We start from the raw sequence: 12,796 nt of genomic DNA, 5'->3' as shown, positions 1-12,796 counted from the left end.
CGTTAAACTAAAATTGAGAAAAATAGATGTAAAGTGTGGGATTCGAACCTGGATTAAATATATACAAAAGAATACACTAACCACATTGTCACATGAGGTGTTATGATTTAAACTTACACATAAATATATATAATATATTATTATATAAATAATATATGTAATATATTGTTATATAAAAGTTATATAATTTTTTTTTCGAGCCATTTCGAGCCGAACACGAGTGAACAAACTGTTGTTTTTGTTCGGCTCGTTTACATTTCAAGCTTACAGATTTGTTCGTGTTCGGCTCGTTAGACTTAACGAACGAGCCGAACACGAGCTGTTCACGAACAACAAGCAAAATTGACAGCCCTAGGTGGGGGGAGTTTAGGTTAGTCCATCCCTGCTAATTTCCCTGCACACAGATGCATCAGACATAGATATCACTGGTTTTTTAAGCACCACCAGTCAACCCATGGCTTTTCATAGTAGGAAACTAGAAACAAAGACACAAAAGGCATCAACATATCACCGAGAAACGTCAGCAAATATGGAGGATATGGCAAAATGGTGTCATAACTTAAGTAGTCTAGGCTTACTATCAAGATACAATTAAAAAAGTTTGGGAACTATATATTGGCAGGGGTTGTCCATACCCCAAAGCAACAAAGGTTCATAAAATTACCTGGGTATGCTCTATCTATGAATACAAACCAGGATCCACAAAAAGGTGGGAGTGGTGTCTCTTGCATCGCTTAGAAACGCCTGCCAGACAAGTCTGAAAAACTCCACCCATTAACTCTTTTTTTTATTTTTTCCTTGGTGGACATTGACAAGTTCTTCCATACTCAAGAGACTTGCAAGCTAACATTTAGTTAGAAGATGATAACATTTATAATTATGCATTTAACGATGGCCTTAACAATTTCAATGTTAAAACTATTATTGCCCATGCATCCCTATCAAAACAATTCAAGCTCGAACTTCATTGTTCTTGCTTATTAGGCAATCACAATTGGTTCTACAAAACATAACTGCATCCAACCTGCCCAACAATAAGAGAATTTGTCAACAACTACCCAGGTTGCCATACCGTGAATTATGAACCACTTGCCCTGACTAGTTTACTGCAGCAGTTATAGATTTTTATTGCAGTTGTTACCTGAACAGACTTCCATAGCCAAGTGGCAAGTTTTTAGCTTTGTTAATTGCCTAGAAAAATACACATATTTTATTGTATTTCCATGACACTTCAAAACAAATGCTATCTCAACTTTATTTACTCAAGATTTCTATTGCACATTCATCAAGAACATAGTAATAGATTTTCTCATGAGAAAATTATAAAAACATATTTATTCATTGAACTAGGCGCTTCACCTCACGTTATAGCACAACCCATCTCACGGAAGAAAATATTACATACGGAGTCTGGATGTAACACTACCTGCAGACTCCAATCCAAATTTAACAAGTGGACGTAACATATTTTATAATTAAATTCATTAATAATGGAAATGCCTGACCCGGCCTGACATGACCTTATATGATGTGGTGTATCAGGCATTTCAAAATGCTTATTGCACATTTCAAAATATATTGATAGGGTTTCGACTTTAAGGGTGGGCTTTCTTTATGATGAAAAAGTATTACCACTTGACATTGATTCCATTTTTAAGGTTTGATGTTGTTCTTTTATTACCATCATCGACATTCTCCTATACAAACCATCATTTTATATTTCATTTTTTTCTTGAGTAGAACCATACATTAGTTGTTTGTAGTGTATATTAACTATTTTTTAGAGTATTTTGGAAGTTTTTTTTCTTCAATGTAACCACAGTTTCTCCATTTTTTTTATTGTGTACAACCTTGTTCTGCTCCACATTTAAGCACCAGACTCACTCTATGAAATTAAAATGTAGCCCATAAGTTCTAATTTTGTATTTTAGAACATTTTTTAGTTCTCATTATATGTGTTTAGTGATTTCACATAATATTTCCTTCACTACATCATAGCTGCAGTTCATATGTTTCTTAAGTACATTCATGTTGTAGCCTATACTTTATTTTGAGATTAAAATTTTGAGCATATTTAATAGCCCATAGATGTTGTTTATTTAGTTAAAGCCAATTTTCATTTATATTAATTAATTTTCAGTGTATTTTTAAAGCATTTTTTTTTCAGTGCAACCACTGCTTCTCCACTTTTCGTTGTATACAATTTTGTTATGCTCCATATTTTGTCTTGGGATTAACTTTTTGAACATATTTAATAGCCCATAATTACTTTTTTATTGGTTAAAACAATATGTTTTTTATATTAATTGCTTTTTAGTATATTTTGGAAGCATTTTCTTCATTGCCACCACTCCTTTTTTCATTTTTTTAAGTGCAACCTAGTTTTTATTTACATTTTGGCACTTAACTTACTCTATGAACATATAATGCATCTCTAACATTCTAGTTTAATATCTTTGAACCTGTTTGATCTTTATTACAAATTGTTTGGTTATTTTACATATTATTTCATTCGTTACACTATGATTGTACTTCATATTTTCTTTAAATACAACCATGTTATGGTCCACATTTTTTCTTGGAATTAAATTTTTGAACTTATTTAATAGCCCATAGTTGATGCTTTATTTAATTATTTTTTGCATATTTCATACAAAATTTTCTTCAGTATAATCAATGATTTTTCATTTTTTTTCTTGATTACAACCTTATTATACTCCATAGTTTATCTTGGGATTAAATTTTATAATTTATTTAATAGCCCATAGCTGTTGTTTGGTTAAAACATATGTTTTTTATTTTAATTATTTTTAGTGTATGTTGAAAGCATTTTTCTTCGGTACAACTACTGCATTTTCATTTTTTTTTGGGAGTTCTACCTAATTCTACTTTACATTTAGGCACGAAACTAACTCTATGGCCATATAATGTTGCACTGACATCATAATTTGATATTTTAGAACCTATTTAAATTTCATTATATATTGTTTAGTGATTTTAAATACTATTTTCTTCACTACAACATAGTTCCACTTCCCATTCCTTGAGTATAACCATGTTGTAGTCCACATTGTCTTGTGATTAATTTTTTAGCATTTAAATAGCCCATAGTTGTTACTTTATTATTTAAAACCATAATAATCCTATAGGATCAACCAATCAAATTAAACCTCTTTCTCAAACTTCTAATTCATAATGAGCTTAATTTCTTTATAGATCATTAAAGAAACATACATGAGCTAAAATGGAGTAGCTTACCACAAGACATCTTAAAATTTAAACAAAATAAATAAAATGAAACAAAACTTTGTCTAAATCCAATTAAATCAATGCGAGCTTAGGTTGATGGGCTCACATTAACCCAATGACTCAACTTGGCCGTTGTGAATTAAATCAACTTAAATAGTTCAAAGTAAAATCAAAATTTATGGGCAAATTTATATGGTCTCTCAACTAAATTCAAATTTGTGAGGATTAGCTTCGATCTAATTCAAGTTCATTTCGGGCTTAATGACACACCTAAAATATATTTTGTTTTTATACACATTTTTATGCATATTTTTGAGATATCGTGTTTTAATGAAAGGTATTTGTGTGTTTTTTCTTTCAGATACAATCAAATGGATGAAAAATGCTAAAATGAGTGAAAAATGGTCAAATTTGGAGCAAAAATCAAGAAAGATGCAAAAATGAACTGAGACGCCTAAGCGCCAGAAGTAATTATTTGATGATTCATTGAATTTAGACGACTTTTTGAAGAAGTGTTTGAAGCAACACTTGGTAAAAATGTGGGAAATATCCCATGGACACGAAAATTCATTCAATTGGCTTTTGAGGAGACAACTTCTAGAATTCATTGAATGGAGACACCTTTTTGAAGAGACACCAATGGACCTTTTGGATTTTTATTAAAGAAGACTTAGATCATCAAAGCTAGTCCCCGTGGAGGCCAACCACCCATCAGATTTTACTACCATCATTCATCCAAGTAACCGTCGCCGCCACTGCCCCTCGCCGCCTCCCCCCCCCCCCTGCCACTTTCTTTTTATTTTGAGTGTTAGTTTATAGTGACTGAAGGAAGATAATTCAAAGGAACTTCAAGAGATTTGGTGGAGATGATTTGAGATAAGTGTTTATCTTTGTGACTACACTTGGTTTTAATCTAGATTTCTTTTTTATGTGCGTGATTTCTGCTTTTAAATACACTTGGTTTTAATCTAGATTTCTTTTTTATGTGCATGATTTCTGCTTTTAAACTCATGTGTGGTTGTGTTTTCTACATGAATTCTGAGTAGTTTTCTTTTAAGGGATTAATTGTTTAAAGGATGGTGTCTGAAGTATTGGACTTCAATGTTGGAAGAAGTTATGATGATTTGAAACCTTGTACTTCATTTACCTCTTGATTTCGCCAATTAAGATGTTAATATCTATTGTGAGAACATGTAAGATCCGTGATGGTAATGTCTCAATCAACAAATGGTTAGAATCACATATTGATTTCAAGAATGAGAATGTAGTTCATGGGATTGAGTGCAAATAAATAAGAAAATTAACTTTTCAAGGGTATAGAATTAGAGAACTTTAGAGTGACAGACTAAAACCCCCAATTTGATTTATAGTTTTAAATTTTGATACGAGATGTTAGCCCTCAAGCCCTCCGGTTGAGGGAGAAAAGGAAAATCTAGAGTGAGAGCCGGTATCTTCTCTACCTAATTGGTCTTCAAGACTATTCAAATTATAGATTAGCCAATATTCGTTATAGCATCTCTAGTAAGGGTAAAAAATTTGGCACAACACATTAATCATACTTCTCAACACATTTAGCATACTTCCACAACAAAATTCATATACCTTTTACCGATTCATGATAAGAAAAAATATATTTTATTTATATAGCATTCATCTTGCAAGTAGTTAGTTAAGTTAATACTTTATTTACATAAAATAAAAATTACAAAAAGAATCAAATTTTCATTCCTATTATAGCATCTTAAGTTTAAGTCAAAATATTTTACGAAGTAGATTTTTGTCATATAAACTTTCTAGTTTTCTAAAGTGCATATTGTTATTCTCTCTGTGAGTTCGATATTCCAGACTTAATCAAAAAGTTCTATATTACTTGATAACGATAAGTATACTTGCATAATATCCCATATTTAAATATTATAATTATATTATTATTTGTTTCATAGTGAAAAACTGACCTAGATTTTGTTTTGGATCAAGTTTTTTTACTTTGTTGCAAATTAAGAATAACTATTAAGAAAATTAAACATATAATCGCATACATCACATCTTACATCTTTACTAAAGAATCAAGATCACTTATTCAAGTAAATATATTTTAAAAACTAAGATTCAAAGTCATTTCAACTAGAAAAAAAAAAATAACTTAACCCAAAAGCCTTCTATGATCTCTAACAAATTTTTTCATAGCAAACCTAACATTGCATAAACCCAACTTCAAACCCAAACCAACCAAACCAACTTATGATTCATTTGAACGTAAATATACCCAACTTTCAATTAACTCATCAAACGTTTAACCAATTATTTCAGAATTTTATAGTTAATGATCCTTTGAGCAAGCCCAATTATTCTTGAACTTGGTCAAATTAAATAAATCTAAACCTACAAACCTAAATACACTCTAAACACCAACTCAACCTATCAAATGAGAAATCTCATTATTTTTAAACTTTCTAAAGTAATTAAACACTTTCAGCACAACCCAAGTATTGAAATGATGTTTGAAAAATTTAGAAGCCAATATGGCAAGGAATTTGGTTTATCCTTATAATCAACCTAGTAGTATATTTTCCCTCAAAAAAAAAATAAATACTTCAAAATATTTATCAAAACCCTATTAGCTAGTTCCTTATCTTCTAAAACCACCTAAACCCTCTAATTACGACCACTGTTATTACCTTTGTTGAATAGACTACCCAATCCATCATAAAGAATATCTACACCATAGCTACTCCAAGAACTAACAATAATTTTTTTTATGCACTTCTAATTTTCCCCAAGCTATCTAACTTGTTATACATACCTACATTCAAATATAACGGATCCATGAATGGAGTTAAATTCCTTAATTCAAAGTTCTAAATGAACTTGACTATGAATGAGTAATGCTTGGTTCACCTATAAAAACTTAATGCGGTCATTTGATCCTTTTAAATCCATCTCAAATCATTTAAAACATTTCATTTCTAGTTTAGTAAGAAACATAATGATTCAACAATAAAAGAATTAAGTAGGAAGACATCAAGAATTGGTCCCAATTTAGTCTAAATTTTCAAAGCAATTACCATCCCTCTTAAGGTCACCCTAATCCATTTGGAAACTCTAGATTAGTTCACTCCCAATTTCACTAACCATTTAACAGCTATCCTTGGTGAAACCAAATCCTTGCCTTGAGGATTGCTTATAAAAACCTCATAACCCAATAACTTTAGGTTGGACTCTTTTTGTCTAAAACCCTCACAAGCCTTTAAGAAATCACCCTCATCCCTCATTCCCATGAATCATTTGCTCCAACTTATTGAATGACCAACCAATCATATTAGAGCACATTAATCAAGACCTTCAACAGAGTGTTTGGAGCTAGTGTAGCCCACCTTAATTTGATTTATCCTACACAAATGAACCTATAGAAATCACAAACTAAAAAGAATTTCTTCTATATCAAGTAATTAACAAGACTCATCTTCTTTTCATTCAAGTGTGCATCTTTGTGATGGAAAATATAGAATCAACTTAATCCAACCAATAAATTAGGTATTTGGTACATCTCGATCCTTCTCAATGAAGGATTTTCATAGTCTTCCCTTGGATTATTGAAAACACACTTTTCTATATAAATTATTTCAAATTTCCCAACTTGATTAGGAACATAAAATTAGGAATCTTGATTTTATTTTGTTTGAAATCAATGTTTTTGATTAAGTTATATTGTGTGTTTTCTTCTTTATTATGTGGATTGATGGATCCCACACTCTCATTAAATCCCTATAATAGTTCATAAAGTGTAAAGGGCCAGTTGAGTTGTTGTTCTAGTTAGAAAATCATGTAATATTAAAAAAATATAAAAAATAAGAACAATAAAATTTATAAAAAAATATAAAAATAAAAAATTTTAAAGAATAAGAAAAATTGTAACTTCAATTTCAATAGATTCAAATTCAAACTACTATTTCATAAGAAAAATTGTCACTTTAATTTGAATAAATTATAATTAAAAAAGTAACGTTAAAATCCAGTTTAATAAATTTTTTAGTCAAATCATCTCAGATTTTAATAAAAAATTTCTTAAAGTTTCTTTAGGTCATCAAAGATCTTCTGTAATTTTTAAGAATAATTTTAAATAATTTAAAAAATATTTAAAATTACAAATGTAAAATTTCTTTAAATTTAATAATAGAATAATGAAAATAATACAATTATCTAAAATAAATTAAAATCCTAATAAAATAATAATAATAAACTTCACAAATATTTCAATGTCAATAATGATTTTGGTACATGAATTCACACAACTTTGAATTATTTTCCACAATTATTCAAATGCGCTTTTTTTTTAATTAAGTAGTTCAATAAATAACTTATCAGCTACAATAATTCATAATAAATATAATTTAATCAAAATATTCACTAAAATTTAACCACAAACCCCCATAAACAAATAAAATATAAAAAACTTGAATTAAAACCAACTAATTAATAAAATATTTATATAATTTGATTTAAATAAATCAAAGAACAAATGTTAACCTCCAAATAACATCATGTTTTAGAACTTTTAGAACCAATATAATTTAACATCCAAATAACATCATATTTTAGAAGTTTTAAAATAATATTTTAAAATTCTTTATATATTTTGCTTAAATTTAGAAATCATTTGAAATTTTAATAATTTTTAAAGAAAATAACAATAAATAATTATTAAGAAATAATAATTTAAAATAATAAAATAAAATTCTGAAAAAATATATTAAAAAATTATTCTTAACGTTATTCCTAACTTCAAAATTAAAATTCATAACACACTAAGATCATTTAAACCAAATATAAAATAAATTATAAATTAAAATTTATAGAACAACCTATTATAAATAGAAAAAACATGAAAGAAATACTAAACCCCAAATACATAAAACTCGTTTTTATATGCTCATAGATGTTATGAAATATCATTTGATTTTTTAGAGTGATTTGAATGTTCCTAATACCTAAAGTGCCCAAAATGAAGAGTTTGTCTCAAGGTTGACCTTATAACACTGTTTAACTTATCAAAATTATAATAACAAAACCTAAAAGTTACTATTCACTTGAACATAAACCAACCATGGTACAATTTAAACTCCAAATAAAATTGAAACTCAAACACTTAAACCTAATTCACACTCTCCACAAAGGCAAGCACACATACTAGCTTTGTATGTTAGAGTGCCAACCTTGAATTCTTAAATATGATTTTTTGTTATAACTTTATCTTTTATTGTGTTTTACCATGCTTTGTAGATTTTTATTATGATATATTTTGTGATGGCTGTGATTTGATAAAATTACTTGGGATGTAGTTTTTACATTAAATTTTTCTTACATGTGTCGTTGTAAAGCCTAGATGACATACTTAATAAAGGTTTACTTTCATTCTTTTGAGTCAACACTTAGAATATAGCTAAGTCTTGAGTCTTATTAAGGTTTGTGGGTATCAAAATATAATCACGAACCTAAATAAAGAAAGATGAAAATAAACCAAAAGAACCAAACATGATCCAAGAAGAATAGGGATGAGTTAAGGATGAATCAGAATGAACCTCCAATGAACCTAGAAGGAGGAGATGGAACCCCATAAACTTATCAATTAGTCTTTTAATTCTATGTCAGGAAATATAAGAGTAGATGCTCAACCGTCCATTCTTCTCCTTTCTTTAGTGATGCATTACGATACAAGTTTGTACCGGCCTTTCGTGTTCTTTTCATTTGGGTTGGCTTTATTTGTTTACTTGCTTTTTTTATTTTTTTTTTAGTGTAAGTGCATGTAGAAAGCATGTTATTTTAAATTATTTTTTCTCTTGATTGTGCATGGCCTAAATATTATTATATGGTAGACTCTATGGATTATACTTTCTACCTTATATTAATGATTAAAAATATTAATTAAGAAGACAAAATAAAGTAAATCAAAATCAATATAAAATAATCAATGAATTCAAATTAATCCCTAAAATAACTAAATTATATGTAATTGAATTTTGATTTATAACATTTCCTTTTGGCTCTTTACTCATTAAATATATGGGAGCATCTGGCCAATGATGATAAGCACCCTTCCTAGTAATGTCTGTCTAAAATCCTCATGGGACTCCAAACTCTAAATTCAACATAAACATACATGCATTAAATACTTACATGTAGTCTTCAAAATGAATTGAATAAATAAAAAAATAATAATCATAAAATATTTAATTAGCTAGTAGCATTGTACGCCAATCATTTGTATGCTGCTTGATTCTAATAATTACTTTATAAGTCCTATCTTTCTCTAATAAATAATAGTCTTACCTATTTGGCATTTCATTATATCAGACTTCATGGTTTTGAGACAATTCAATGGATTTAGCTAGAAATTCTTTAGATACAAGATCTTAAGTTCAATAAAGAATAACTCATATCAAACTAAAGCATGATTGACCATTTTAAATTGAATGAATATTGCCAAAACATACTTAAGATTTTATTATGATAGTAATTCTTAGTTTAACTTTTGATTCTAAGATAGAATATTTTGCTACAACATTAGTTCTCACCTTCTATGTTATTTTAAATCGTGTGATATTGGAATATAAATTATAATGCTCTAATAAGTTGAACAACTTAATTCTAAAATAAATCTCAATTTCAAAAATATAAAGCATAATTTAGGATAATTAGAGTGATATCGAGCTTCTCAATATCCTAACGCTTCTTGCCTCTCCTTCATAGGCATAAAAAAAAATCAAGTTCAATTTTTTGTGCTTGAAATTCTGAAATAAAAATTTTGAATAATTAACTTTGGAATTCATGTACACAAGACATGAGGCACTACCTTTATCAGAAGTATTCTTAAGAGACAAGATATTCTAAGATGTAATTAACTGTAGAGGTTTCCTCTTATAAGGATAAAACTTCTCTTACCTAAACTATATAGCGAAAAAACTGCTGGTCCACATAGCTCCAAAAATTTAAAAATTTTATTTAGTGAAATAAAGCATTATTCTTAAAGTTGCATTCGATCATTTAAATAAAAAAACTTTAAAATTTGTGTGTTGTATTCTTTAGAGATAACATTTCTTTTTTCTTTCTATGCTTAAAAAAATCATATAGGTAAAGTCCAACATTTTGATAAGCCAAGGGCTCAAGCCATGTGTTTCATGAATTTGTTCAAAGAACTCTTTACAAGGTTATGACACAACAAAAAAAATTTAAAGAAATATAATTTTGTAGAAGTAATGATTTGTTCATTTATTTTTGGCCAATGCAAAAATTGAAGGAGGTCCTTACAAGGTTAATTAAGTATGTTTCTCTTAGGCTAATGTAAGGACCACCTATTGACCAAAGCTAAGCATAATGTATTTCACCTGGTTCAAAAATAAAGTCAATACTTAGAAATTTATTGTGAATGACACAACATTATTCATTATAAAATCTTGATCTAATTTTTTATTAATTAATTTTATTTTGGTGTCTTTATTTGAGCCACAAATTAATTAATGTACCTAATTCTCTCAAAAAAATGAGTTGTGAATTTGAAATGAACATATTGGAAGAGTTGACATATTTCTTACATTTTCAAGTAAAGCAAGCGAAAATGAGATATTTTTATACGAAAATAAAAAAATAAAAAAATTAATCCAAAAATAGAACATGGAAATAGATAAGAGCATATGTGTTCCCACAAGCCAAAATAAGTAGGAATAGAAGGATCCTAATGGAAAATATATAATCATAAAGCTTTATAGAAGTACAACTGAATTTTTGTTATATGTATAGTATGTCTTGCCTTATGACTAGTGTCTACTTATGTATACACCTTCAAGCAAAAGAAGTGCATATGATGTTAGTGAAGAGCATCAATAAGTTTTTGATTGGCACTGTAACCTTAAATATACAATACCATCAATTTATTGTCATATTGGCTACTCCAAACATGTAGGATTGATAAAAAAAAAGTGTACAATTAGACTATGAGAATTAGTAAGACACTCTTTAATAATGTTATCTATTGGAAATAAAATTTTGTTGCTTTATTTACTCCAAAAATGGAATAAATAGCAATAAAGTGCTTTGTGCTCATGTCTAATAACTTAAGCAACAATTTAATGATTTTAGAATTCAATTGATAAGAAACCTGTCATGTGCAACAACTTTATTGTTATTTGGGCTATAAAAAAAAATCTCATGCAACACATTAAAACAAAACAAATTGATGAATCTCTTTATCTTATTAGATATTGTATGTTCAAAGCCTATGAGAAAATTTATCATAAACATAGTTAGTTGATAGATTTATTCATAGAGGCTATAAATCATGAAAAGTTTGTCGTTATAACAATGAGGTCAAGTTTCATAAATATATGCATTTGATACACTAAAAATATATGCATTTTTACACTCATATTTTATACTCATTTTTGGTGATATTACACTTTAAAAGAAGGTATTTTTCATGTTTTATTGTAGGATGTTGATTTTTAAGACTTGGAGCAAAAATGAAGCAAAAAAGAATGAAATTTGGAGTTAAAATGGAGTTTTTGAAGAATTATTCAGCGCCAACGGCGCCATTTGACAGAGAGAGCGGTATAATTAAATGGCCACTGGCGTCGACGACGACAGTGTCAATGCAGGCCCTATTTCTTAAAGATTTGACGAATTTCAAAATGGAGTTTTTGAAGAATTATTCAGCGCCAACGACGCCATTTGACAAAGAGAGCGGTATAATTAAATGGCCACTGGCGCCGACGATGACAGTGTCGATGCAGGCCCTATTTCTTAAAGATTTGACGAAATTCGACGCTTTTTGAAGAGGTTTTGGATGACTCTTTTTGAAGAGTTTTTGGATTCACCTATTGGAAAACCAACCTTAAGCTCTATTTAGAGCCGAAATTGATCAGAAAGAGCCCACTTCGCGCCCCTTCATACCTTTCAACCACTTTCCACTCTCTTCCACACTATTCCACATTCCATATAGCCACTTAGAGTCCATTAGTTATTTATTTTCTTTATAGTTTTTAATTTTTGTGGTGAGTTTAAGTGTGAATTCTTCTCTAAGAGTGTTAGAGAGAAGTGTGAGATTTCTTCTTCCTACATTTCCTAAGAGAGACTACAAAGGATTTGCTTTAAGAAAGAGTTTCAGATAAGTGTTGTTCCTTTATTATTGTTGTATGAACTTTCTTTCATATATGAAATTTGTGTTTTGTTGTATCTTTCTCATGAAGTCTGAGTAGTTTCCTTTATCTTTCTCCCTACTCTGAGATATGGTGAAATGAAGAGATAATTTGGAAGTGCCAATGTTAAAATATAAAATAAATTGTGATGGTTTTTCAACTCCGTTCTTAATTTACTTTTCGATCTGGCCAATTGAATTGTCAAAATATGTTGTGAAACATATGATCCAAAAAATGGAGTACGAGTTCTACAACATAGTGAGAATCACATTTAATTCCATGGAGGAGTTTTTTATCATGGAATTAAGTGGAAATAAATAGAAAAATAAACATTGTTGGACGTAGAATTGGAGGTTTTA

This window comes from Phalaenopsis equestris, unplaced genomic scaffold (assembly GCF_001263595.1).
Source record: "Phalaenopsis equestris unplaced genomic scaffold, ASM126359v1 Scaffold000496, whole genome shotgun sequence".
Lineage (NCBI taxonomy): Eukaryota > Viridiplantae > Streptophyta > Magnoliopsida > Asparagales > Orchidaceae > Phalaenopsis > Phalaenopsis equestris.
The sequence above is the reverse complement of the archived record's forward strand: the minus strand, read 5'-3'. Positions refer to the sequence as shown.